General features: G+C 51.4%; 1 protein-coding gene and 2 pseudogenes across 3 annotated transcripts in view; 2 read left to right on the top strand and 1 right to left on the bottom strand.

Annotated features, from left to right (window-relative positions):
- The window catches only part of LOC115643460 (zinc finger protein 501-like), a 152,956-nt gene that overhangs the window by 12,909 nt on the left and 112,263 nt on the right, over positions 1-27,784 (top strand). The gene's annotated exons all lie outside the window — the stretch shown is intronic.
- The window catches only part of LOC115643461, a 591,865-nt pseudogene that overhangs the window by 528,307 nt on the left and 35,774 nt on the right, over positions 1-27,784 (top strand).
- LOC115643459 lies at positions 922-22,726 on the bottom strand (annotated as a pseudogene).

Below are 27,784 nucleotides of genomic sequence, written 5' to 3'. Positions count from 1 at the left end.
GGAACTGCCCAGATACTCAAGTGCATACCCCTCTCTGGAGTGCAAACCCCAAATCCTATTGTCTTGCCCTGCACAGTGAAAGCTCATGAAATTTGATCCCTCCCTCAGTGTGGAGGGAGATATGCACAGCCTTTTACACCCCCCAGCTATGAATTCCACAAACTGGTTTTAGAGTAAACCAAAACGAGGTTATTAACTACAAACGATAGATCTGCAATGATTATAAGGATTAGCAAACAGATCAAAGCAGATTACCCAGCAAATGAAACACACACACAAGCTAAGCTTAATACTAAAGAAACTGGTTACAAGTAGGAATTTCTCACCCTACACGTTGCTTGAAGTCAAACTGCTCTTGCTCGCACCTTAAAACTCCAGGTATTCCTTTCGCAGGCCAGACACCTTCCCAAGCCTGGGCTCAGCCCTTCTCCCCCCTGCCCCCGGGGCTTTGTTTCTTAGATGCTTCCAGCAGTCACCCTGGGCGAGGATTCAGTGAAGAATGAACACTGATTAAGCCACTCCCCAGCCGTAAAGAGGTTTTGCATATGGTGGGAACCCTTTACTTTTGAGTGTGGTTCTCCCCCCCGGCCCGCATGGAAAAAATACTGGTATTCTATCATGGAGTCCAGTACCAGGTGACGTGATCACATGACCCCGCCGTATCAAAGCAGCCACGAGGCAGAGGTTGTTTGTGTCATCCCAGAAAAGCTTCTCAGAAAGGTGGGAGATTAGCATCTTCAAAGACCAATTGTTCTCCCTAATGGCCAATCCAGACTGATTGCATTCTGTCTGGTGGGCATTCCCTAGGTGCAAACACCTTTCTAGTACAGATGTCTAGTCAATATTCCTAACTTTAGATACAAAAAGGATACATGCATACATAGGACAATCACATTCAGTAAATCATAACGTTTCCAATAATACCCCACATGACCCATCTTGCATAAAATACATCTCAGATATGCTGTAACTATAACAATATTTCTATGAAGAATATGGGGCATACTGTCACACCCACCTCACTACGAGTTAGACTACATGAAAATGAAGGAGTCAAGTGAAATTCCAGAGCCGGTTACATCTGATGAATCAGAATCAGGTCAGCAGATTCTCCCATCACAGTCTCCTCTGATCCATTCAAACCTGCTTCATTCAGCACTGTCTCATTACTGAATTACATCACTTACAAAAGTTTTAGCAATCTAACTTCCTCATAATGGGAGAAAAACACCCCAAGTGGCTTTGCCAATAGATGGAAACTGGAAATCAAACTCCAAAAATCATCACACTGTGTTTGGGATCCATTTGAATTCCCCTTCCAGGCCTTTGACACTCATCTCCAGTCATAGTGACTCTGATTCAGGATTAAACAAAGCATTGCCAAGCACAGACGACTGAGAACACTGCATCACATGACACAAGGAAGTGGAGCGATAGAATGTGATGGAGATAAACTCTGCATGGCTCAGACAGGAGGATACAGTTCTGGAGCGATGGGGAAGGAAGAAGCTGCTGAGCCACCCCATCTCCTTCCAGTGTCAGAGAGGCTGAAATGACAATTTTTTCCTGCCTCTGCTTCTCTTCATTATATTTAAATACATTTTCGTCAGTTACAAGGTACTCAAATGCATTGAACACACTCCAGAGCAATGTGAGAACAACTGAGAACGACACAATCTATCATTGGTGACTCTAAAAACAGCTGTACAATAAAAGAGGAACGGTATAAATGTGATGCTCCTTGTTTCGTAGAAGGAGAGACAAACTCCCCTTACTCATGGGACAATGGAGTGGATAGAAAGGACAATCGGGTCCACCCCAAAAAAGGGTGAGCTGCAAAAGACAAAAACAGGCAACTCGCCCAGACAAGCTGAGAGATAACACTGACGCAAACGGTTCAAACAGCTTTAAAGGTTACTATGTGGGAATTAGCCAAAGTGGTAAAGAACAAATATGGGGATGGCCCTAGAGGTTTTGATGGTGTTTAGCTCCCTCGGAGATTATCCGAGTGAAGCTTTCCCCACACTCACAAAATTCTTAGGGTCACTCCCCCTTTGTGGGCTCTTTGATGTCTGAACAGGCTGAGCTCTCACTGAAGCTTTTCCCACACTCACTGCATTTATAGGCTTCTCACGTGTGTGGATTAGCTGATGTCAAGCAACATTTGAGCTCTCGGCGAAGCTTTTCCCGCACTCACTGCATTCATAGGGTCTCTCTTCTGCGTGAAGTCTCTGATGTCTAATGAGGTGTGAGCGGCAACTGAAGCTTTTCCCACACTCACTGCAGTTATAGGGTCTCTCTCCTGTGTGCGTTCTCTGATGTCTAGCGAGGTAGGACGGGTGAGTGAAGGTTTTCCCACACTCACTGCATTCATAGGGCCTCTCCCCAGTGTGAATTCTCTGATGTCGAGTGAGGTGGAAGCTGCAATTGAAGGTTTTCCCGCACTCAGAGCATCCATAGGGCCTCTCCCCGGTGTGGATTCTCTGATGTGTAATGCTGTTTGAGCAGGTAGTGAAGCTTTTCCCGCACTCACGGCATTCATAGGGTCTCTCTCCGGTGTGAATTCTCTGATGTGTCTTGAGGTATGAGCGGTGACTGAAGGTTTTCGCACACTCACTGCATTCATATGGTCTCTCCCCGGTGTGGATTATCTGATGTTTAATAAGGCTTGAGCTGGAAAGGAAGGTCTTCCCACACTCTGAGCATTCATAGGGTCTCTCTCCGGTGTGAATTCTCTGATGTGTCTTGAGGTGTGAGCGATGAGTGAAGGTTTTCCCACAGTCACCGCATGCATAAGGCCTCTCCCCTGTGTGGATCTGCTGATGTTTAATAAGGCTTGAGCTGGAAAGGAAGGTCTTCCCACACTCCGAGCATTCATAGGGTCTCTCTCCAGTGTGAATTCTCTGATGTGTCTTGAGGTGTGAGCAGCGTGTGAAGGTTTTTGCACACTCAGAGCATTCATAGGGTCTCTCTCCTGTGTGAATTCTCTGATGTGTCTTGAGGTGTGAGCTGTGAATGAAGGTTTTTGCACACTCAGAGCATTCAAAGGGCCTCTCCCCGGTGTGGATTCTCCGATGTCTAGAAAGGGCTGAGTTGAGCGTGAAGGTTTTCCCACACTCACGGCATCCATAGGGCCTCTGCCCTGTGTGGACTGTCTGATGGGCAGTAAGTTCTGAGCTCTCAGTGACGCTTTTCCTACGCTCACACCATTCATCGGGTTTCGCACCTGCGTGAATTCTCTGATGTTTAATAAGGGCTGAGCCGTCACTGGAGTTTTTCCAACACTCAGTGTATTTTTTTTCCCTCTTTCCTATCAGGATTCTCTGCTGGGTTGTGATTTCTTTGAGGTCCTTGTGAGTTCCCTGACGGTAAATAATTTTATTAAATTTCTCCCCTGGCTGGTCTCCCTGCTCTCTCACTGGTCTGTGCTGAATCTCACAGACTTTTCCCTGCTCATGATTCCTCGACATCCTCCCTTTGGTTATTTTCGATATTCCATGTGGTGCACCTTGCACAGCATCTTCCTGCTGAGACGTCTGCTCCTCATTCTCACTCACCATCGCGTCACCTACTGCAACAGAGAGAGAAGCTTCAAACAGGGGTGGACAATGGAAGAGCAAACCAAACTAAGTGCTGGAGAGTTGTCAAAAACCAGGAACTGAACTCCCCTAACTCTTCCCCAAAAGAGGAGAGAGGAGGGGATCAATTCTGCCTTCCTATCAATTCCAAATGATCAGTGGGAAGGAAAGTTACTGACAGGTGTCAGTTAGGATCTGTAGAAAGCCATAAGCTATATATGCCCTGAGTGTACACCACCTGCTGGGGACTCCTCCTGAACTCAGAGAGCTCCCGAGGTCTTTGTAGGGTATCCCAGATTTTTCCATCAGGCACTTACAGATTCTGAGTTAGTTTAATGTTTCCTCACCTGTGCAGGGATGTCTCAGGATCTCTCTTTCCCCTGAACCCTGGAGGTCTGGGACCCACGGCTCTTCACCTCGTTCCAGCTGGGAAATGACATCAGGTTTTGAAACTGGAAACCCTGCTCAGATGAAAGAAAACAAATGCGATCAGGTGAATTCCTAAGACTTTGTAATAAAATAGAATTGCTAACTTAACTTGGTGCTTAGTAAACCAGTGAAATCCCAGGGCCTCTTCCCCAGGTTCTGAAAGGTGCAGAACACTCTGCTTCTGAGGGATTGACCTACTCACATATATGCTGGGAACCCACACAGACAGACACTGTGACAGTCTGTAACCATATATTCACTCTTTTGCAAAATTATGATATATTTTGTACAAAGTATGCCTTGTCAGGCATAATTTGGAGACTGAATATATGCTGAACTTTATTGTGCTGTTAAAATATGTGTAGCAACACTGTGTATGCAAACATATGAGATTTGACTGTATGATGTTTTTTAAAAATGCTAGAATTCTGCAGAACAGCCAGAGACCAGTTCCTCAAAGACAGCAAAGCTATCACCTGGTTAAATGGCCATTCTCCAGCAGGGGGAAGGTGTGAACAAGAAATGTACATTCCATCACAGGGATGGCTTGACGCTCAGATCCACGACAGACAGCCCGTCACCATGACTCAGCTGAAAACTGAGGATGCCTCTAGCACAAAGGACTGAATAAGAAGAAGAGGTGGGGAAAATGCTTGAGACTCTCTCTCCCTTTTTCTCTCTGCTCATCACAACAACTCCTGAAGAACTGAAATTGGGGAGGCAGGGTCCTGGCTGAAAGGAAACCCAGTTTATCACAGCATATAGTGAGCGAAAGACATTCGCTGTGAATCTCTTTTAGCTAAAGTTAAAAGTTAGTGTTTTATCTTATTTCTTTTGTAACCAAGTCTGACATTTATGCCTCATTACTTGTTGTCACTTACAATCTTTTCTTTCTGTAGTTAATGAAGTTGTTTCATAGTTTCATATAACTAGTGTGTTTGGATTAAAGTGTGTGAGAAACTCCACTTGGGCTAACAAGCCTAGTGCATTCATTTTCCACTGTTGAAGTGACAGACTTTGTATGGCCTTGCATTGTTTAGTAACGTGCCAGGGGGAAAAGTCTGGGACTAGCGAATTTGCAGGTGTTCTCCGGCGGTAGAATTCATGAGTGGTTGACTAGCAGCACTCAACACTGTGCAGCTGAGAGCAAGTTACGTGCCGCAGACAGTGTGTTAACTGGCCAGGAGTGGCTGTTCCCACAGCAAAGCAGGATAAAAAGCAGTATAAAATGGTCATCAGCCAGGACGGGCTGGGCTGGAGTCTCTAGCCTGTTTGCCAGAAGCTGGGAATGGGGGACAGGGGATGGATCACTTGATGGTTACCTGTTAGGTTTACTCCCTCTGGGGCACCTGGCATTGGCCACTGTCGGTAGACAGGATAATGGGCTAGATGGACCATTGGTCTGACCCAGTGTGGCAGTTCTTATCCCAGGTTGGGAACACATCTATTCAACAGCTCAGACTTTGCCCTGGATAATGTCAGACACTCATTATCAAACAGGCTCCTAAGCAACAGAGAAGGTAAGTCCATGTCTCAGAAAGCGAAGACTCCACACAGAGGGCAAGTCTCCCTGGCTCTGCTTCTTGCTGACAGAGAGGTCCAGAGACAATGAGAGACTCCTGGGGAATCTGGGAACAGTTAGCATGGGCTGGTGGGGTTCTGTGCAGTTAGGAACAGAAAGGGGAGAATCTCAGCAACATTCAAGGTCAGGAAAGCACATACTGCGGCATTAGGGAATCTAGTGAGTCCAATGTAATGGGAGGGAGTAGGAACATCCCTGGATGTGGAGAACACTGGGAAGTTAGCCGCTATAATTCAGGAGCAAAGGACACATTCATCTGGAAAAGCAGAATGTGAAAAATAAGGATCAGGCCATGTGACTTCAGGAATGATGGACCCCAAAATCCAAGGAGCCTGCAGAGAAGACAGATTGTGGCTTTTGCACATGGCAATGGAGGAGCAGGACTCTGCACGTCTCTAGAAGTTTCACTACCAACCTAGGCCATTTTCACATCCTGGGGTGAAATCCAGACCAGTGAGGAGTTGTTGTGTCTGTAATCCTGGGTGATTTGAAATGTTCTGCTGTAGCTCCCGTGTCTGGATGCTCCCAGGCCAGTATTCAAGTGTCTTTGAGATAAATAACCCTCGACCAGCAGCTCCGACTCCAGCAGCCTCCTTGTTACCCCCAAGCACATTCTGGATTCTATCCGCCTGATATATACCTGTCAGAGATAGTAACACACCCACTCCTGAATTTTCCCAAAACCACGTGCTCTGCAATGGCTACTTTTTCCTGGATCATTCAGAAGAATAATAATAAGGCTTCTTTGCGCCTCAAAAGAGACAAATGACAACTCATCACTTTAGCTGGAGTTAGCTATCACCTGAATTCAACGACAGCACTGGATTTGTCTAGATTAAGAGAAACAATTTTAGTAAGTAAAGCATCAGTGTAACGGAGAGAGTTCGAAATTGGTATAGGCAAGTGAAAGTGAAGAATCTTACCAAACTACTTTCCGGCAAGAGGGCAGACCACCCCTTTGCACAGTATCTCTCACAAAGTCAAAAGAGCTTGGCTCCTTTGTCCTTTTAAATAAAAGATAACTTGGGGTTCTCTGCCTCTGAAAGGGAGTTTTTAGCAGGTTCCCCTCCAAAGTAACGTTCATTCAAGCTGTGAGGAAGTCAGTGTGGAGTCTAGTGATGAAGGAAATTCCATACTGGTTTTTTCCCCTGCTAGTGTTTCTTAAAATACAATTTGATCTGTTCCTGTGATATCCTCCCCTACCTGATGCTGAGTGGTTACCTCTGAGTAGTCTGACAGTTTCTTTTATGTAAATTGCATTCCCATCATCTCTTAATGTGCCTCTAAAATGCCTTCCAGGTAGAAGAACCACCTGCCTTTGTGTAGGATGGAGTAACTTCAGCCCTGGCTGGCAGCCATGCTTTAAGAACAGCATTCCCAATATGTCTGTACTTCTGCATTTTTCCTCCAGACACACACTATGCAATAATATTAACGAACATTATGTCATTAGCTTTCTATTAATATCTTAGGCTAGGTACACACATCGGCATACATTACGGTACTGAGGGATGTGAATAAATCGTCCCCCTGAGCAACAGAAGTTCCACAGACCTAAATGCAGATGTGGACAATGCAATACCGGGGAGATCTTTTCCCACTAATGTAGCTACTACTGCTCCCAGGGCCTGGAGTAATTAAATTAACAGGAGAGCTCTCTGCCATCGACTTAGAGCATCTGTAGTGCAGCCATAGCCTTCCATGACATCGTTTATATACAGCAGAACGTCAAAGTTATGAACACGAGAGTTATGAACTGACTGGTCAACAACACGTCATTTAGAACTGGAAGAACACAATCAGGCAGCAGCAAAGACACACACACACCCTGCCAAAACAATAATAAATAAATAAGGCAAATACATGACTGTATTGTGTTAAACACAAACTACTAAAAAAATAAAGGGAAGGTTTTAAAAAAAGATTTGCCATGAAAAGGAAAGTGTTTCTCTGCTAGTTTCATTTAAATTAAGATGGTTAAAAGCAGCATTTTAGCTCGGCATCATAAAGTTTCAAATCTGTTAAGTCAATGTTCAGTTGTAAACATTTGAAAGAAGAACCATGTTTCGTTCAGAGTTACGAACAACCCCTATTCCGCATGCGTTCATGACTCTGACGTTCTACTGCAGTTTACGACATTAGTGAGTTGGGTACACTGAATGGGTCAGGACCGCTGAAACCAACTCCTTCCCATTTCTTCCAGCTCTTCCTTGCATCACAACTCCCTGCAGGACCTACTCCATGGTACATCTCCTTCCCCCTGCCGCCAGACATCCCAGCTCACAGGAACTCTTTACCTTAAGCCTACCCCCCACCAACCTACCACTGACTGGCTACTCCCTGCTGTCCAACACCCTCCCTCCCACCTCCTGGACCCTCCCAAGGATTGGTATTTATTATTTCTATTACCGTAATCCTCATATTCCCAGCCACTGACCATCATCCCCTTGTGCTGGAAATTCTACAGACACAGAACAAACACACAGTCCCTGCCCCTTAGATTTAGCTGACAATCTAAGAATGAGACGAGACAGATGGGGACAGACACATTGGGGAGGTGCCACAGTTTGTACGCTGAGCCAAATGCTAATGAAAAGATTGTGAAATCTTCAAGAGAGGAAATTTACACAAAATAATAAACAGCAGGATCCTGTTTATGAGTGGGGTATATTTGCTTGTACAGAGGTGCACCCTGCATCCTTCAGCGTGGAGACAAGCTGGCAGTGTGATTTGTCTCATGAACAGAAGATCACAGCCCAGCCCGGCTGTGAAACGTTGGAAGGACTTTGCGTGAGCATGTAGAACATACGAAAGGCTCCACTTCTGTACATCTAGGATCCAGACAGAGGCCTCTGATTGTATTTTGTGTGCAACTATTTTTCCCCAATACTTCTACATCTTGACACTTGAATCACTAGTTTATTAAATAAACCTTTATTTGTTTTCACTCTAATCACATCTTAGTTATATCACCATATTTAAAAAAGAAAAGTGTAGACTTAGACTATCTCCTAGAACTGGATGGGACCTTGAAAGGTCATTGAGTCCAGTCCCCTGCCTTCACTAGCAGGACCAAGCACCGTCCACTACAGACTGTATAGCGTCACAGCTGCACCACTCCCATCTAGCTGCTCTATGCCAATGGGAGATAGCTCTCCCATCGACATCATTCAACACCCGAGTGTCTCCCGCCAACGTAGTGCTGTCCACACTGGTGCTTTTGTCGGTGAAACTTATGTTGGTGTTTTTTTCTCACACCCTGACTGACAAAAGCTTTACCAATAAAGCCTATGTCCACACCAGCACTTGAGAGATATGTTAATCAGAGGCTTGGAGCAGTGATTGGAAACGTAACTGGGAGACTGGTATAGCTGTGAATCTGTGAGTATTGTGAGCGTTCAGTGGAACAGGGACAGGATTTCCCAGGGAGACACTCAGGCCTGGTCTACACTACAAACTTAGGTCGACAAAAGCCATTAATTTGATCTAATAATGTATGTGTCTATACGACCGAGTCCCTTCCTCAGACCTAAGTCGCCTGCAAATTCAACTTCTGTACTCTACCCTCCGAGAAAGGCGCAGCACTTGATTCAACATCCACGGGTGGACATGGGGATAGTGTAGACCAGTGGTCCCCAATGCGGTGCCCATGGGAACCATGGCGCCCACGGGGCCATCTTAATGTGCCCGCGTCCTGGCCCCCGGGAGAGCACCCGCCAAAATGCTGCTGAATTTTGGCAGCATTTCAGCAAGGACGCCTCTCACTGACGCCGCTTGCCATCGACAAGTGATGTCAGACAGGCGTCGCCCCCAAATTTCAGTGGGGACACCTCTCGATGATGTTGCTTGTCGATGGCAAGCGGCGTCATTGCCGAAATGCCACCGAAATTCAGCAGCATTTCGGCGGATGCTTCACCGCCGCAGTGGTCCTTCGGCTGGCGCCCGCCAGCCAAAAAGGTTGGGGACCACTGGTGTAGACATAGCGTTGTGTAGTTTGAATGAACTGGCCTCCAGGAGATGTCCCACAGTGCTGCGCTGTGACCACTCTGGAGCACGTCAGCCAGGTACACAGCAAGCAGCCACTCCCATTAAAGCCTCAGAAACTTTTGAATTTTAATTTCCTGTTAATTACCTCCCAGGAGTCTGGACTACTTCCGGCAAGAATGAGGAGGACATTGTTGAAGGCACGAAAAAAACCTTGGTTTGTTCGCTGTTGATACCAGGGAGGGAGGGAAGTGCACTGCAGGAGGCTAAAGCTGTGTTCCCATTACAACACCCACGCCAATGTTTTGGTCCCATAAGGTATTGCAAGCCCTACCCAAAATTCCATTCGCCTACTTGCACTGTGGGATAACTACCCATAGCGCAGTGCTCCGTGCATCAATTGAAGTGATGCTAGTGAGGACGCACTCCGCCAACACAACGAGCATGGTGTGGACACACAAGATCACCTTGCTTAATTTGCAGTCTTGCTGTCGACTTACTAATGTCGACTTAACTTTGTAGTGCAGACATGGCCTCAGAGGGCTTAGCAGTTTCAGTGTGTCTATCGCTTACCTGTTGAGAATATTTTCAAGTGCTGTAAAATCCACATGCAGACTCTGACCTAGTCTTGTCTTGAAAGTTTTGCCAGGATAAACTCTGTTGCTTAGGACTGTGAAAAATCACCCCTGCCCCACACCACAGGTGTCGACTTTCTCATTTCCCTGCAGGTGCTGGACCCCCACTATGCCCCAAGCCCTGCCCCCACTCCACTCCTCCTCCCAAGGCCCCACCTCTTCCCACTCCCGCCCCTTCCTGTACCCACCCTGTCTCTTCCCGTCCCATTCCACTCCCTCCCTTGAGCATGCCCCGCCCTCGCTCCGGCCCTCCCCCATGGCATCTCCTGCCCGCCGCTGAACAGCCGATCTGTAGTGGGCAGGAGCCGCTGATCCGCGGGGCCATTGGTGCGTGCTGAGCACCCACTAATTCTTTTCTGTGGGTACTACAGCCCTGGAGCACCCATGGGGTCAACACCTATGCCCTCCCTGCGCAAACACACATGCACACCCTGCACACACACACTCAGCCAAGATAGCTCTGTTGTTAAGAACTGTGAAAAAAATCACACACCCCTCCCCACCAACAATCTTTCACACACACAGAGCTATACTGGGAAAAAGGTGAGTGTGGACACAGTTATAGTGGCAAAACGTCCACTACAAAAGATGAAGCAAACTAAATGCCCAGAAACTATTTTACTGCAGAGCTCAGGGTGCCCAGGGCTGTCTCCTGCTTTTCACCATATGGACGGTGGTTAAACTTAAACCTCTGCACACCAGAAAATGAACAGTAAATGTACACATCTTCCCTGCATTGCCACCTTAACTCTGCTGCCATCCCTGCAGCTGGTAAGAGCCACTGGGAGGGTGGTGCAAAGATTAACAAACTACCCCGGATCCTGGGGTATTCCCCATGTGTTCAGGGCTGGACATCAAGGCTGGAGGCCTTTCTGAAAGTGATTTAGTCAAACACAAGGTGTTCAGCTCAGTACAGCTGTAACTGGCAGAAATTCTACAGTCTGGGTGATACAGGAGATCAGCTAGACAACCAAATTATCTCTTCTGGCCTTAAAATTGTCTGAATCTATAACAGATACGAGGAAGGACGAAGAACGTGCCATCGTTTCTGTTGTGTTCACAGACGGGAATCCCAGCATTTATCCACGTGCCCCCCAGCTGTGTGCCGGGTCAGCTGTAGCTGTAACCGGATGGTGGAGGGAGCAGTTGGAGCAGCTTGGCAGAGCTGTGGCTGTGGTCTGCAGAGAGGTGCAGGTGAACCCCGAGGGACGGAGTCTGCCCCATTTCAGCGCTGAGTGTTGTAGGCTGTGTCTCTGAAGGTGCACAAGGGGGGGGTTCTTGCGTGGAGGCTGTGAGCGCTCTGGTGCGATACACACTAGTGATCTGCGGGGTGTAGTGAGTGGCAAGTGAAGGCAACGAGTCAGAAGGAATCCTCCCCGTGAGGGTAGGGGAGTGGGATCAGTTTACATGCTGGAGCTGGTTTGTGTGGAGTAGGATCAGCGTTTGAGTGAAGTCCATGGGTAGGAAGCCTCTGCTGATTACCCAGGACCCAAACCCTAGCTTTACCTTAGCAAACAGGAGATATCTGACATTGTGCCAAGCCAGAGGTCTCCAACCTTTTTACGTCCAAGTTCACTTTTTGAATATAAGGGCAACCCAGGATGTACTCTGCCCGTTCCCCCGAGGCCCTGGCCCTTCCCCAAAGCCTGTCCACTCCCCCCATCGCTTGCTCTCGCCCACCCTCACTCACTCACTTTCACCAGGCAGTTGGGGCAGGGGGTTGGGTTTGGGAGAGGGTGCGGGCTCTGGGCTGGGGCCAAGGGGTTTGCAGTGTGGAAGGGGGCTCTGCGCTGAGCCTGAGGCAGGGGGTTTAGGGGTACAAGCTCTCTGAGAGAGTTTGCGTGCAGGAGGGGGCTCCAGGATGGGGCAGAGTGTTGGGGTGCAGGAAGGGGTACAGGGTGCTGGCTTTGGGAGGGGGATCAAGGCTGGGGCTTGGGGTGCAAGAAGGAGTATGGGATGCTGGCTCTGGGAGGGGGCCAGGGTGCAGAAGGAGGTTTGGGATGCTGGCTAAAAGAGGAGAATCAGGGCTTGGGATACAAAAGGGGCTACAGGGTGCTAGCTCTGGGAAGATGTTCAGGGCTGGGGGTTGGGGTGCAGGAGGGGGTTCAGGGTGCAGGAGGGGGTATGGGGTGCTGGCTACAGGAGGATCAGGGCTGGGACTTGGGGTGCAGGCTCTGAGAGGGGGCTCTGGGCTGGGGGTTGGGATGCAGGTGGGTGTTCGGAGTGCTAGCTCTGGTCAGGAGCTCAAGGGGGGGTGCTGGCTCCGGGAGGGGGCTCAGGGCTGGAGGTTGGGGTGGGGCCTCCTGCCAGACATCATTTACCTCCAGTGGCTCCTGGTTGGTAGCGCAGCTTGGCTGCCCTAAGGCAGGCTCCCTGCCTACCCTGGCCCCACGCTGCTCCTGGAAGGGGCTAACGTGCCCCTCTGGCCCCTGGGGAGCATGTGGCTCTGTGCGCTGCCCCTCCCATTGGCCACAGCTCCCTGTTCCGGGCCAATGGGACCTGCAGGGAAGGTGCTTGCAGAGAGGGGCAGCGCAGAGAGAGACAGACCTCTACTCCCTGCCCCCTCCAGCCCCAGGCCGCACTGGTCACGTCCAGGAGCAGCGTGGGGCCGGGGCAGGCAGGGAACCTGCCTTAGCGGCAGCCCCACTGCACCACCAGAGATCACCATCGACCAGTTGGTGACCGCTGTGTTGTACTGCTCCTGTGCTCTGTTCCCGCAGTGTTGTGTAGCAGGGGAGGGCGGAGGGCTGGTGTGTGTGTCACTGGCATGTGGGGTGATGCTCAGACAGGGCAGAGGAGAGGTTACAGTGTGGGGGTGATGAACATTAACTGCTCATTTCCCCTTGTAATAACTATGGGGACGGGAATCCTTACCCAGCGAGGTCACATTCTCGTAGTTCTCCTGCATGACATCCCTGTAGAGGGCTCTCTGAGTGGGGTCCAGCAGAGCCCCCTCTTCCCTGGTGAAATACACAGCCACCTCCTCGAAGGTCACCCGCCCCTGAAAGAGCAAGAGTCCAACACTCAGCACCTGCTGCCCCACTATTCATGGAGGAGAGGAGCCCATCAGATGGAAGCTCTGGATGGCTTCCCATGAACAGTCTCACCCCACCATGCTCAGACCATCCAGAAAACACCAGGGCGGGGGGACAAAGAGAGAGCCCCCTGTCTCTCCCAGCACAATCATCACACAGCTACTAAGCACAGACTTGGCCCGTCTTGGCAGCCCTCTCTCACAGAGGGCAGACACAGATGTCGAGATTCAGCGCAGAATCCGCTGTGTCAGCCTTGCCTTTGGCAGACTGTCCCGCCAGGCGTTCAACAATCACATCACCAGAACACACACTAGGCGTTCAGCGGGTAAAGTGGTGCTAGTCTCAACTCCCCTCTCTGGCTGTGAGATGTGGGTGACCTACAGAAAACACCTGGAAGGCCAGCACCAGCACTTTCTTAGGAAGATCCTCAACATAAAGTGGGAGGATCGCTGCACTAATGCCAGTGTCCTCACAGAGGCCAACATCCTCAGTGTTGAGGCCCCTGGTATCCAGCACAGCCGAGGTGGAGCGGGCACTGGGTGTGCATGGCCAATGTAGCTTACCAGAACTGCTGTATGCCCAGCTCACCAAAGGAGAAAGGAAATGGGGTGGCCAAAAGAAACACTTCAAAGACACCCTCAATATAAACAGCAAGAAACGGGACATTGACACCACACACTGGGAGACACCAGCCCAGGGCTGGGATAACTGGCGAAGGCTTGTCAGAGAGGGAATGTCCACTGTGGAGGAAAATCGCCTTGCCCTGGACGCAGAAAGACGCCAGAAAAGGAAAGACGACGGTCACCCAGCAATTGTGGCCCGGCCGTGTCTTCCACCACCACCTGCAGTGTCTGCCAACGAGCCTGTGGCTCTAGGATCGGACTCCTCAATCACCGAAGGACCCTTGAAAAATAAACCCTGTGGAAGATCATCCTCGACCACGAGGGCTCGCCAGGGACTAGCCACCGACTGATACAGGAGATGGAGTCCCCAGCAGGGTTCAACACTCTCCTTATTCTGAGGAGCTGGATATGAGGGAGGGGCACCTCCCCTAAATCTGACTCGTGGGTCCCCTCTTCGTATCTCACAGCAGTCACTGGTGAGTCAGTTCAGGCTCCAGCACTGGGAGTCTGGTCAGTTTTCCCAGCCCTATCTAGGTGGGTTGTTTCTTGTTCCACAAAATTGGGGCATTTCTACCTCCAAACCTCATAGGTCTGTGTAATGAGGCCTTACTGAATTCTGGGAATTCCAGCCTTGTGGGAGGAGCGACTGGACCCAACAGAATACAGGGAACAACTAAGGAATAACAGGGCCAGGAGTGGGGGTCATTGGTTCAAAATTGGGGATCCATTGGAACAGGGAGGGACTCCAGGCAGACAATCCCAGACAGCACCCACTGCTCCTCAAAGCTATCTAGGGAGTCAGTGGATGCTGCCCTGAGAAACTCTGCCCGAATAGGTGAGACAAGGGAGGAACAGAAATAGGCACCTCCTCATCCAGCATCCTCCTGGTATTGTAGATGGCCACTTTGGCCAGCGCCAGGAGGAGGTTGACGAGGTCTCGCAACTTCATGGGGCCATGGACAGGTGAGTATAGGAAAACATGTGGGGAAAGGTGCAGCTAAAATTTCAAAAGGACGTTCTGGAGGAGCTGGAATAGGGGCTGCAACCTGGCACATTCCAGATAGACATGTGTCAGGGGCTCTCTCACAATGCAAAATGAACAGGGGTCAGGAGTGAACTCCACCAGGTACACACCTGTGCTCACAGCTCTGTACACAGCCACTGTAGTGAGAAGAGGAGGCCTTCCCCTGACCCAGAAGGCGAAGAACCACCCTCTCTACCCAGGTGGGCAAAGCCACACCCGCCTCGCCCTTCTCACCAGAAGGGGATAGATGGGACAGGAGGTATAAATGGTGGAGCCCCTAGCTCAGCGGGAGCTGAGACAGTGAGGGAGACATGTTTTCTTCCTGGAGGAACCGGGGGAGCTGCCGTTGGCTACCTGTCCTGAGGAGATGGAGGACTGCTGCTGATCCAGGTACACCCTGAGAAGTGAGGAAGTGGCCCAGAGGCAGCCAACCCCAGACGGGCTGTAGTGCAGCCTGAGACGCAGTCAGCATTGTGATGCTGTATGGAATACGTCAGACACTTTGTATTTTTATTAATACCAAGATGAATGAATCGTGTCGGATATTCTGTGTAAGGTGTCAGTAGAAACGTTGTGATTTGCCAAGTATGATAATCTTCTTTCTATGATTGTATCACCTTTGCATTGTGAGTTATAGGTAGGTATGACACACCTATCTATGACTGGACGCCACATTTCAGGAAACGTGGACAAATTGGAGAAAGCCCAGAGAGGAGTAACAAAAATGATGCAAGGTCTAGAAAACACAACCTATGAGGGAAGATTGAAAAGATTGGGTTTGTTTAGTCTGGAGAAGGGAAGAATAAATTGCCCACGGAGGTTGTGGAATCTCTGTCATTGGGGATGTTTAAGAGCAGGCTGGACAAACACCAGTCAGGGATGGTCTAGATAATACTTAGTCCTGCCATGAGTGCCGGGGACTGAATGAGATGACCACTCGAGGTCCCTTCCAGTCCTAGGAGTCTAGGATTTGTATTTCAAAAGTGGCGCTGCATTTCGGGTGGAATCCCTGCAGACGGACCCCTCCACTACTGCTAGGGCCCTTGGCCTGGACCTGGTGGAGTCCCCCTCCACCCCACCCTTGCGATGGCAGCCTCCCACCGTAGGCCACAGGGCCAATGTTCACCTATCGCCTGCCACAGCTAGGACACTAGACTGTTCACCACTCTGCCCTGCCTCAGCAATGGAGCCTTCGATTGTTGGTGCCACGCCGTGCCTGAGGCCTGGGCCCCTAAACCGTTGTCTGCTCTGCCCCTGCCCAAGGGTCCAGAGTCGACAGACTCCTGGGTGGCCCTGCTCCTGCCTGGGGTTTTCACCTGGACTGCTAGCTGCCCTGAGTCTAAGCAGTGATCCCTAGGATGTAGTGAGGCAGTGCGGCCTCCCTCTGACCCACAGGAAGGGGAGGAGGAAGTACAACACCACTACAGTCTGTTCCTGGAATCTAAGCCCAGAGCTGACAGACTCCTGAAGGGCCCTGCTCCTGCCTGAGGATCACAACCCAGATATTGACTGGGGTCGGGACACTGACACCTGGGCTGCTAATTCCCCTGAAACGAGGCAGGTGCTGCAGCCTCCCTCTGACCCACAGGAAGGGGAGGAGGAAGTACAACACCACTACAGTCTGTTCCCAGAATCTAAGCCACCCATTAAACAGATCCCAGCAGGTTTGCCACCCCCTGGCCTCCTCCCTTTCTCCACCCTGTGTATTTCCTGCCCTTCCTCCAACCTCCAAACCAGACTGATGAAACCTTAATTTGATGTCCTCTCTCATCCAGCAGGAACCCACCAGCAACAAGGAGCAACGGTCTCAAGCTGCAGTGGGGGAGGTCTAGGTTGGATATTAGGAAACACTATTTCACTAGGAGGGTGGTGAAGCACTGGAATGGGTTCCCTAGGGAGGTGATGGGATCTCCACCCTTAGAGGTTTTTAAGGTCAGGCTTGACAGAGCCCTGGCTGGGATGATTTAGCTGGGATTAGCTCTGCTTTGAGCAGGGGGTTGCACTAGATACCTCCTGAGGTCCCTTCCAACCTTGATATTCTATGATTCTATGAACCCCCCAATAATCCCTACCTGAACTGGCTCCTCTGCAGCCATTTCTCTTCCCTGTCCGACAGGAGGCTGGGATGAGCTGGAGGGAGATGCAGACGTCATTCTGCAGCCTGGCAGGGTGAGAACGGCAAATGTGAAGGTTTCAGAACAGGCTTTAGTTCATTTCACATCACGATTCCCCCAGCTCTTTCCCTGTAGACAGACACCCCAGATTCTGCCATGCTGGGAAAATGCTCAATTGCTTTATTGCAGTGTAGACCTGGCCCCTCCTGCCAGGCTAAGCCCATAAAAATATTTTTAAGTTCCCCCAGTAACAAAGTCTCTGAACACAAGGCTAGAAAAGAGCAGGACCAAAGGAGTCACTGTGGAGGATTTCTTTGGACACTGACCCCACGGCAGCCACACCCCAGCAGAAGGGATTTGGAGTCAGGAACTGGTTTTTCCTCTCTCTGATCCTCATCTTGTCCACAGCAAAGTGATGCTGCCCAAGGATGCTGCAATACATGTGTCTGGGCAGATCAGAGATCTGGAAATATCTCTCCACACTCATTTCTCCCACTGCCCCTTCCAGTCTCTTTCCCCCGTCCTGTCTCCCTGCCCCCTGGCTGGGAAAGCCCCATTCCTGGGTTCTTTGCAATCCCATGGCTGGCTTTTCTCCTGGCAATTGCTAATGGGCGGAGAAGCGAGGAGGAGCTATTTGGCATGAAAGTGAGTCTGCACAGTCCTCAGCACTTTCTCCAAGGTCTCTCTCACTTACCTGGAGTCCCTGGCTAAAAATTGACTCTTAACAGAGCCTAGGGCTGCCCTAGGGGGCTAGTACCAGCTGGAGAAAGTCCTCACCTTGGCCAGCTACAGAGAAAGCTTTAACTAAGGTCACTTCCCAGCACAGAACCCCACTGAGGGAGCAGCAGCTGCTAAGCCTGGTCTCCCAGATTACAAGGCAGGCTGCAGCCTCTGACCCAAGAAGCTGAATCTCCATATCCTGAGCAGACAGTTTGAGCCACCTTCCATCTTTTAGCAACAGCTAAAGTAAGCTCAGAGAGCTGATAGGTAAGATCCCATGGGAATCAAGACTGAGGGGAAAAACAACTGAGCAGAGTTGGCAGTTTTTCAAAGGGATGCTATTAAGGGCCCAAAAGCAAGTTATTCCAATGGTTAGGAAAGATAGAAAATGTGGCAAAAGACCACCTTGGCTTAGCCACGAGATCTTGCGTGACCTACAAAATAAAAAGGCGTCATATAAAAAATGGAAACTAGGTCAGATCACAAAGGATGAATATAGGCAAATAACACAGGAATGCAGAGGCAAAATTAGAAAGGCAAAGGCACAAAATGAGTTCAAACTAGCTATGGGAATAAAGGGAAACAAGAAGACTTTTTATCAATACATTAGAAGCAAGAGGAAGACCAAGGACAGGGTAGGTCCACTGCTCAGTGAGGAGGGGGAAACAGTAACGGGAGACTTGGAAATGGCAGAGATGCTTAATGACTTCTTTGTTTCAGTCTTCACTGAGAAGTCTGAAGGAATGTCTAGTATAGTGAATGCTTACGGGAAGAAGGTAGGTTTAGAAGATAAAACAAAAGAGAGAGCAAGTAAAAAATCACTTAGAAAAGTTAGATGCCTGCAAGTCACCAGGGCCTGATGAAATGCATCCTAGAATACTCAAGGAGTTAATAGAGGAGGTATCTGAGCCTCTAGCTATTATCTTTGGGAAATCATGGGAGATGGGGGAGATTCCAGAAGACTGGAAGGGGGCAAATATAGTGCCCATCTATAAAAAGGGAAATAAAAACAACCCAGGAAACTACAGACCAGTTAGTTTAACTTCTGTGCCAGGGAAGATAATGGAGCAGGTAATTAAAGAAATCATTTGCAAACACTTGGAAGGTGGTAAGGTGATAGGGAATAGCCAGCATGGATTTGTAAAGAACAAATCGTGTCAAACTAATCTGATAGCATTCTTTGATAGGATAACGAGCCTCGTGGATAAGGGAGAAGCGGTGGATGTGATATACCTAGACTTTAGTAAGGCATTTGATACAGTCTCGCATGATATTCTTATAGATAAACTAGGAAAGTACAATTTAGATGGGGCTACTATAAGGTGGGTGCATAACTGGCTGGATAACCGTACTCAGAGAGTAGTTATTAATGGCTCCCAATCCTGCTGGAAAGGTACAACGAGTGGGGTTCCGCAGGGGTCTGTTTTGGGACCGGTTCTGTTCAATATCTTCATCAACGATTTAGATGTTGGCATAGAAAGTACGCTTATTAAGTTTGCGGACGATACCAAACTGGGAGGGATTGCAACTGCTTTGGAGGACAGGGTCAAAATTCAAAACGATCTGGACAAATTGGAGAAATGGTCTGAGGTAAACAGGATGAAGTTCAATAAAGATAAATGCAAAGTGCTCCACTTAGGAAGGAACAATCAGTTTCACATATACAGAATGGGAAGAGACTGTCTAGGAAGGAGAATGGCAGAAAGATCTAGGGGTCATAGTGGACCACAAGCTTAATATGAGTCAACAGTGTGATACTGTTGCAAAAAAAGCAAACGTGATTCTGGGATGCATTAACAGGTGTGTTGTAAACAAGACACGAGAAGTCATTCTTCCGCTTTACTCTGCGCTGGTTAGGCCTCAACTGGAGTATTGTGTCCAGTTCTGGGCACCGCATTTCAAGAAAGATGTGGAGAAATTGGAGAGGGTCCAGAGAAGAGCAACGAGAATGATTAAAGGTCTTGAGAACATGACCTATGAAGGAAGGCTGAAGGAATTGGGTTTGTTTAGTTTGGAAAAGAGAAGCACCTTAGCCTCCAATGATAGAACAAGAAGCAATGGGCTTAAACTGCAGCAAGGGAGATTTAGGTTGGACATTAGGAAAAAGTTCCTAACTGTCAGGGTAGTTAAACACTGGAATAAATCGCCTAGGGAGGTTGTGGAATCTGCATCTCTGCAGATATTTAAGAGTAGGTTAGATAAATGTCTATCAGGGATGGTCTAGACAATATTTGGTCCTGCCATGAGGGCAGGGGACTGGACTCGATGACCTCTCGAGGTTCCTTCCAGTCTATGAATCTATGGCTGACTTTTCTCCTGGCAATTGCTAATGGGCGGAGAAGCAAGGAGGAGCTATTTGGCATGAAAGTGAGTCTGCACAGTCCTCAGCACTTTCTCCAAGGTCTCTCTCACTTACCTGGAGTCCCTGGCTAAAAACTGACTCTTAACAGAGCCTAGGGCTGCCCTAGGGGGCTAGTACCAGCTGGAGAAAGTCCTCACCTTGGCCAGCTACAGAGAAAGCTTTAACTAAGGTCACTTCCCAGCACAGAACCCCACTGAGGGAGCAGCAGCTGCTAAGCCTGGTCTCCCAGATCACAACGCAGGCTGCAGCCTCTGACCCAGGAAGCTGAATCTCCATATCCTGAGCAGACAGTTTGAGCCACCTTCCCTCTTTTAGCAACAATCAGAACTCTGTGGTAAGAGGAGCTAATGAAACCACGTCCCCACAGGGACAATTGTTCGTCTGGAGTCACTCCTTGTCTTTCCTTGCAGTGGCTCCAACGACTCCAGGGGTCGGTCCTGCAGCCGGTTTTGTTCAACATCTTCATTAATGATCTGGAGGATGGGATGAATTGCACCCTCAGCAAGTTCACAGATGACACTAAGTTAGGGGGAGAGGTAGATATACTGGAGGGTAGGGATAAGGTCCAGAGTGACCCTAATTGGAGGACTGGGCCAAAAGAAACCTGATGAGATTCAATAAGGACAAGTGCAGAGTCCTGCACTTAGGACGGAAGAATCCCATTCACTGCTACAGGCTGGGGATCAACTGGCTAAACGGCGGTCCGGCAGAAAAGGACGTGGGGATTACAGTGGACGAGAAACTGAATATGAGTCAGCAGCGTGCCCTTGTTGCCAAGAAGGCTAACGGCATTTTGGGCTGCATTAGTAGGAGCATTGCCAGCAGATCAAGAGACATGATTATTCCCCTCTACTCAGCACTGGTGAGGCCACATGTGGAGTATTGCGTCCATGTTTGCCCCTCCCCCCCCACAAGAGAGAGGATGTGGACAAATTGGAGAGAGTCCAGCGGAGGGCAACAAAAATGGTCAGGGGCCTTGAGCACATGACTTATGAGGAGAGGCTGAGGGAACTGGGATTGTTTAGTCTGCAGAAGAGAAGAGTGAGGGGGGATTTGATAGCTGCTTTCAACTACCTGAAGGGGGGCTCCAAAGAGGATGGAGCTCGGCTGTTCTCAGTGGTAGCAGATGACAGAACAAGGAGCAATGGTCTCAAGTTGCAGTGGGGAAGGTCTAGGCTGGATATTAGGAAACACTATTTCACTAGGAGGGTGGTGAAGCACTGGAATGGGTTCCCTAGGGAGGTGGTGGAATCTCCTTCCTTAGAGGTTTTTAAGGCCCAGCTTGACAGAGCCCTGGCTGGGATGATTTAGCTGGGGAATTGGTCCTGCTTTGAGCAGGGGGTTGGACTAGATACCTCCTGAGGTCCCTTCCAACCCTGATATTCTGTGAGTCTTTCACTGTGGATTAACACTGGTGTCAGTGACACCAGAAGTACAGTTCAGAAAGGAGGAGGCCAGAATCCTCTTCAGCAGATCACTGGGTGGGGCTCCTAACCCCCTTCCCACCTCCCTCAGCCCCAGATCTAGGACAAGGACTCAGGGTGAGAATTTTCCCTAGAGAACCGGAAGTCCCTGCAGTTTTCCAGAGGGGAGAGAAGCAGAAATCGGTGGTGGTTTCACCTCATGGTGTTTGATAAGTGGACAGAAAGTTATCACCACCCCGTGCCGGCCAGTCACAGAGGCAGCGGGAGCCCTGGTGGGTGCTTCCTTAACAGGAGAAGGAACCACCTGGAGAGCCAAAATAATTTAAAAGTTCACATTTCTTGTCCCTAGGAAATAATGGCCACCATGGATCCACCCCAGAGGTGGCTGCATCTTAGCACTGTGGGAAGAAACCCCTCAGGGAGACCCTTTGCCATGGGGTTTGGGAAACTTCTGGAACCCGCTGCACTAAGCCCTCGTCCAGACTAACCCGCGGCATCGGCGGGTTAAAATCGATTGCTCGGGGATTGATATATCGCGTCTAGTCTGGACACGATGTATCGATCCCCGAGCGCGCTTACATCGATTCCGGAACTCCATCAATCCGAACGGAGTTCCGGAATCGACACGGAGAGCCGCGGACATCGATGCCGCGCCGTCCAGACTGGTGAGTACCTCGATTTTAGAAATTCGACTTCAGCTACGTTATTCCCATAGCTGAAGTTGCGTATCTAAAATCGATTTTAATTCCTAGTCTGGACGTGGCCTCAGAGTGACCTCCTCATCCTGTGTCGGCTGGAGAAAAGAAAAAGGGTCCAGCCAACTCTCCTGCTACCAGCGAGCCCCCTGCCCCGCCCTCCGCCCCTCCCCCCAGCGAGCCCCCTGCCCCTCCCCGCTCTCTGCCCCTCCCCCCAGCGAGCCCCCTGCCCCTCCCCGCTCTCTGCCCCTCCCCCCAGCGAGCCCCTCGCCCTGCCCCGCCCTCCGCCCCTCCCCCCACCGAGCCCCTCGCCCTCCGCCCCGCCCCTCCCCGCTCTCTGCCCCTCCCCCCACCGAGCCCCTCGCCCCCCCGTACCCACCCCCAGCGCACCGGGTCGGGGGACATGAGGCGAGGCGCAGCGATGGCCGGAAGTGACGCCGCAGACCCCGCACTCGGAGAAGAGGGAGGCGCCGCCGCGAGACGCAGCCGTTGGGCCGCTTAAAGCGCGCCCGGGACGTTCGAATGGCCCCGCCCCCTGCTCCCGGCAGCCCCCGCGCGCGGCTCCGGCCCCGCCCCCTGCTCCCGGCAGCCCCCGCGCGCTGCCCCGGCCCTGCCCAGTGCTGCCCCCGCGCGCTGCTCCGGCCCCGCCCTTTCCCGGCAGCCCCCGCGCGCGGCTCCGGCTCCGGCTCCGGCCTCGGCCTGTGTCCTGCAGCTCCTGACGCGGGCTGCGCTCGGCTGGGCTCCTCCCGCCCCTCCCCCACCCCTGCTCACTCTCCCCCCCGCCCCCTCCCCTGCACACCCCCAGCCTCCTCCAGCCCCACCCCCCTGCTCACCCCTCCCCCCGCCCCTTCCCCTGCACCCCCCAGTTCTCCCCTGCACCCCCTCCTCCCCTGCAGCCCCCCAGCCTCCTCCAGCACCCTCCCTGCTCTCCCACCCCTCCCCTGCAGCCCCCCATCCTGCTCCAGCCCCCCAGCACCCTCCCTGCTCCCCAACCCCCACCCCTCTCCCCCAGTTCTCCCCTGCACCCCCCATCCTGCTCCAGCCCCACCCCCTGCTCCCCCCGCCTCCTCCCCTGCACCCCCCAGCACCCTCCCTGCTCCCCCACCTCCTCCCCTGCAGCCCCCCAGCCTCCTCCAGCCCCACCCTCCCTGCTCACCCTCCCCCCGCCTCCTCCCCTGCACCCCCCATCCTCCTCCAGCTCCACCCCCACCACCCCTTGATTCCCCCTACACCCCTATTCCCTCCCTTAATTCCTCCCTCCCCAACTCCCCCCCAGCTGCACCCCTGAACCCGCATCCTCCCCATCCCCTTCCTACACCCCACCCCACCCTTCCTCCTCCCTCATCCCCCAAAACTCCCCCTACCCCCTATGCCCCACCTGATCCCCCCAACTCTACCCCGATCCCTCCCCTAACTCCCCAAGCTGCACCCCTCAACCCACATCCTCCCCATCCCCTTCCTACACCCCACCCGACCCTTCCCACCTCCCTCATCCCCCCAAACTCCCCCCACCCCCATCCCCCACCTGATCCCCCCAACTCTACCCCGATTCCTCCCCTAACTCCCCCCAGCTGCATCCCTGAACCCGCATCCTCCCCTATCCCCTTCCTACACCAGACCCCACCCTTCCCACCTCCCTCATCCCCCCAAACTCCCCCCACCCCCATCCCCCACCTGATCCCCCCAACTCTACCCCAATTCCTCCCCTAACTCCCCCCAGCTGCATCCCTGAACCCACATCCTCCCCATCCCCTTCCTACACCCCACCCCACCCTTCCTCCTCCCTCATCCCCCAAAACTCCCCCTACCCCCTATGCCCCACCTGATCCCCCCAACTCTACCCCGATCCCTCCCCTAACTCCCCCCAGCTGCACCCCTGAACCCGCATCCTCCCCATCCCCTTCCTACACCCCACCCTTCCCACTTCCCTCATCCCCCCAAACTCCCCCCACCCCATCTCCCTCCCTCCCCTAACTCCCCCCAGCTGCACCCCTGAACCCGCATCCTCCCCATCCCCTTCCTACACCCCACCCCACCCTTCCTCCTCCCTCATCCCCCAAAACTCCCCCTACCCCCTATCCCCCACCTGATCCCCCCCAACTCTACCCCGATCCCTCCCCTAACTCCCCCAGCTGCACCCCTGAACCCACATCCTCCCCTATCCCCTTCCTACACCCCACCCCACCCACCTCCCTCATCCCCCAAACTCCCCCCACCCCATCCCCCACCTGATCCCCCCAACTCTACCCGCAGTCTCTCCCCAACTCCCCCCAGCTGCACCCCTGAGCCCGCATCCTCCCCATCCCCTTCCTACACCCCACCCCACCCTTCCCACCTCCCTGATCCCCCAACTCTACCCCTGATCCCTCCCCTAATTCCCCCCAGCTGCACCCCTGAACCCGCATCCTCCCCTATCCCCTTCCTACACCCCACCCCACCCTTCCCACTTCCCTCATCCCCCCACCCCCTATCCCCCACCTGATCCCAACCTGCTCCCAATCCCTCCCCTAACTCCCCCCAGCTGCACCCCTGAACCCGCATCTTCCCCTATCTCCTTCCTACACCCCAGCCCACCCCACCCTTCCCACCTCCCTCATCCCCTCAAACTCCATGCACCCCATCCCCCACCTGATACCCCCAGCTCTACTCACAATCCCTCCCCTAACTCCCCCATCCCCCCACCTCCTCCTCCCCAACTCCGCACAGCCTCCCCTCACCCCAACCTACCCTAACCCCCCACAGCTCCCCTCCCTGCTCCCCCGGCTCCTCTCTCAGCACCCACAAGGGTACCCCCCCAGCTCCTCCTCCAGTTCCACTAACCCTTTCCCCCACAGCATCCCTTTTTGGAACCAGCCCCCCCCCCCCCCCCGCCTTACCCCACCAAGCCCCGCACCCCTCCCAGAGCCAGGCCGAGAACCCAGGGCTTGCAGGACGCGGACAGGGATGGGGGTTTGGCCTGGTGTGTCCTGGCAGTGGGCACAGAGTGGCTCTGAGGGGGGGTGGGAGTTTGTGCAGGGGGCTGGCAGAGCTGGAAAGCCCCCAGGGCATCAGGTCATCCGTCACACTCGCTTTTTGTACTGAGCACGGTCGGGAACATCTGCTCAAGCCGCTGCCCCTGCCTGGCATCAGATTCTGCTGCGTGCTCTTTAGAGGGGTTACAAGGGGGAAATCAGAGCGGGGGGGAAGGGTAGGGTCTGAGCAGGGGGTGGAAATTGGCCAGGAGGGTCAGGGGCAGGAGAGAGGCTGAATCAGGGATGGGGCTGATGGGGCCAGGGTTGAGCCCAGGGGGGAGGTGCTGCCAGACTGGAGCAAAGGGGGGGGGGAGTTACCCCGATGGAGTGAGCCACCTGCTCTTTTTGCAAAATCGGGGGACAGAGTGGCTTTTCAGGGCTGGGTTTTTAAACGCTCGGGCAGCCCAATGCTTAGACCCGGCAGCGCCCCTCGCTCTGATATAACCTACTGAGGGGCTACGCCAGACCTGAGTCAGCGAAACATTTTACATCGACCACCAGAAACTCTGTGTCGCGCCTTCTGAGTGGTTAGAAGAACCTGTGTCGGTTTCTATGTCTGCAGAAAGTCTCCCAGCAGTTCACTGCTTCTCTGCTGCAGGGATTCCCTGCTGTGCTCCCTTCCTTGGGCTCCATTTCAAATCTCGTTTTGCTGCTTTGAAAATGTTATTTCCATTACTATCACGGCTTCATCACTTACCTTTGTCATCGCAGGGCAGATGCAGGTCGTTGTGCTATTTATTTTTTATTTTAGTGGCAAATACTCCTCAAAAGCATTTATAAGTGACCAGTTGCTGGTGGTTTTAGCAATGACGTCTGTGTTCCTAGCATAGCACTTGTGGGGTTTTTTACTGTGATTTTAATTTGGAATTTTTAATTCTAACTTTTTATAGCATAGGTTTATTCTGCTGGATCATGTGACTTCCAGTCCAACTGATTTCCGGGCCTGGTGTCAAAACTTCGTTTGCATTAGATCCACCAATGGGGATTGCCTTTTGCAACTGGTATTGTGCCTCTCAATCCAGCCCTTGGTGCTTTTTCACATCACTGCTTGTGTGTAGAACTTGATTTGCAAATGTTCACTAAGGGCCAGATACTATGGCATGTCACATCCTTCTCAAGGGCAAAAACCCTCGGTCATTTTTGCTGAACATAAGAATAGCCATAGTGGGTCAGATCACTGGTCCATCTAACCCAGTGTCCTGTCTCCATTCACAGGGAACGAACAGAGCAGGCAATCATCGAGTGATCCACCCTCTGTTGTCCGCCCCCAGCTTCTGGCCATCACAGGCTAGGAAAACGCAGAGCTTGGGGTTGCATCCCTCACCATCTTGGCTAATAGCCATTGATGGACCTAGTGTAAGGAACTGATCTAATTTGTTTTGAACCCACTGATAGTTTTGGCCTTCACAGCATAATGAACACACATCTACAGCCCCAAGACTGCTTGACAACCACGCAAATTCCAAAATCATCAGTTACACACCCTCAAGTCATGACATCCTAAAAAAAGAAAAACTATACTGGGTTCTTCGTACGCACCTCTTGGTTCCTGAGTCTTTAGGGTGCTGTGGTCCCGGTTCCACAAAAGCAAGAGCCTAAACACCTGAATGAATCTTGGCCTATCCTCACACTTCCCGTTACCTCTCCCAAACCTTTCATAGACCTTAAGGCCACATCCACCTACAAACTTACGTTAACTCGCGTTATGTCTCCATACAATCGCCACAGATAGTACGTCACGTGGGCGCATGGCTACTTGTTTCGGAGATGAGCGTGCTCACCAGAAATGCTTGTATTGCTCCCGAGTGCGGTGCCCCGTGGATCGGTATCCCACTGTGCAACACACCACCCTCTCCTGTATTGTACTTTTAGAGGTTTTGGCAGTGCATGCTGGGGCCACCAGGGGTCACACAGGGATCAACTTCATTACGTGCAGTGTTCATCATACATAAAATTCAACACAATTTTTGCACCTTTTTCCCCCAATCCCCCAAACTCTCCTGGCCGTCCTCGCTGTCTGCTGTCTCTGACAGAACATGGAGCCTGCATGGCTGTGCACCATTGTGAGGAGCGTTGCAAGCCCAGGGTGCAGGACCCTGCAGTGTTTGCAGAGCTGCAAGAACAGAAGTGGAGGCTGCTGATGAGGCCGTGCAGAACAGACTGCTGGGGGACATAGCGACAACCAATTCAAAATGGTTGGTGGCATTCACGGAGCAGCTGCAGATGGAGGAGTACTGGTTCTGGGCCCAAGAAACAGGCACCATTTTAGATTTTTGGTGGGGATGGGGCAAATTTAACTGTGACTCCAAGGGCTACTTAGGCATATGAAAATTCTTAAGCTTTTTTTTTTAAATAAATAGATAGCAATTAGCTGACAAGAGCACTATATCTAAGTTACTAATTCCTATATAAAGAAAGAAAATTAAATGAACGCTAGACCCATTCAGCGCGAATGCTAACGTGTTCTGACATTTTGTTTCAAGTCACTGGACACTGGTTAGGTTTAAAATTTTCATGTATATTTTCACTCTTGACTACAACTATTGAAACAATTGTAGAAAAAAATCT

Source organism: Gopherus evgoodei, unplaced genomic scaffold, assembly GCF_007399415.2.
Source record: "Gopherus evgoodei ecotype Sinaloan lineage unplaced genomic scaffold, rGopEvg1_v1.p scaffold_60_arrow_ctg1, whole genome shotgun sequence".
In the NCBI taxonomy this organism is placed as follows: domain Eukaryota; kingdom Metazoa; phylum Chordata; order Testudines; family Testudinidae; genus Gopherus; species Gopherus evgoodei.
The sequence above is the reverse complement of the archived record's forward strand: the minus strand, read 5'-3'. Positions and strand labels throughout refer to the sequence as shown.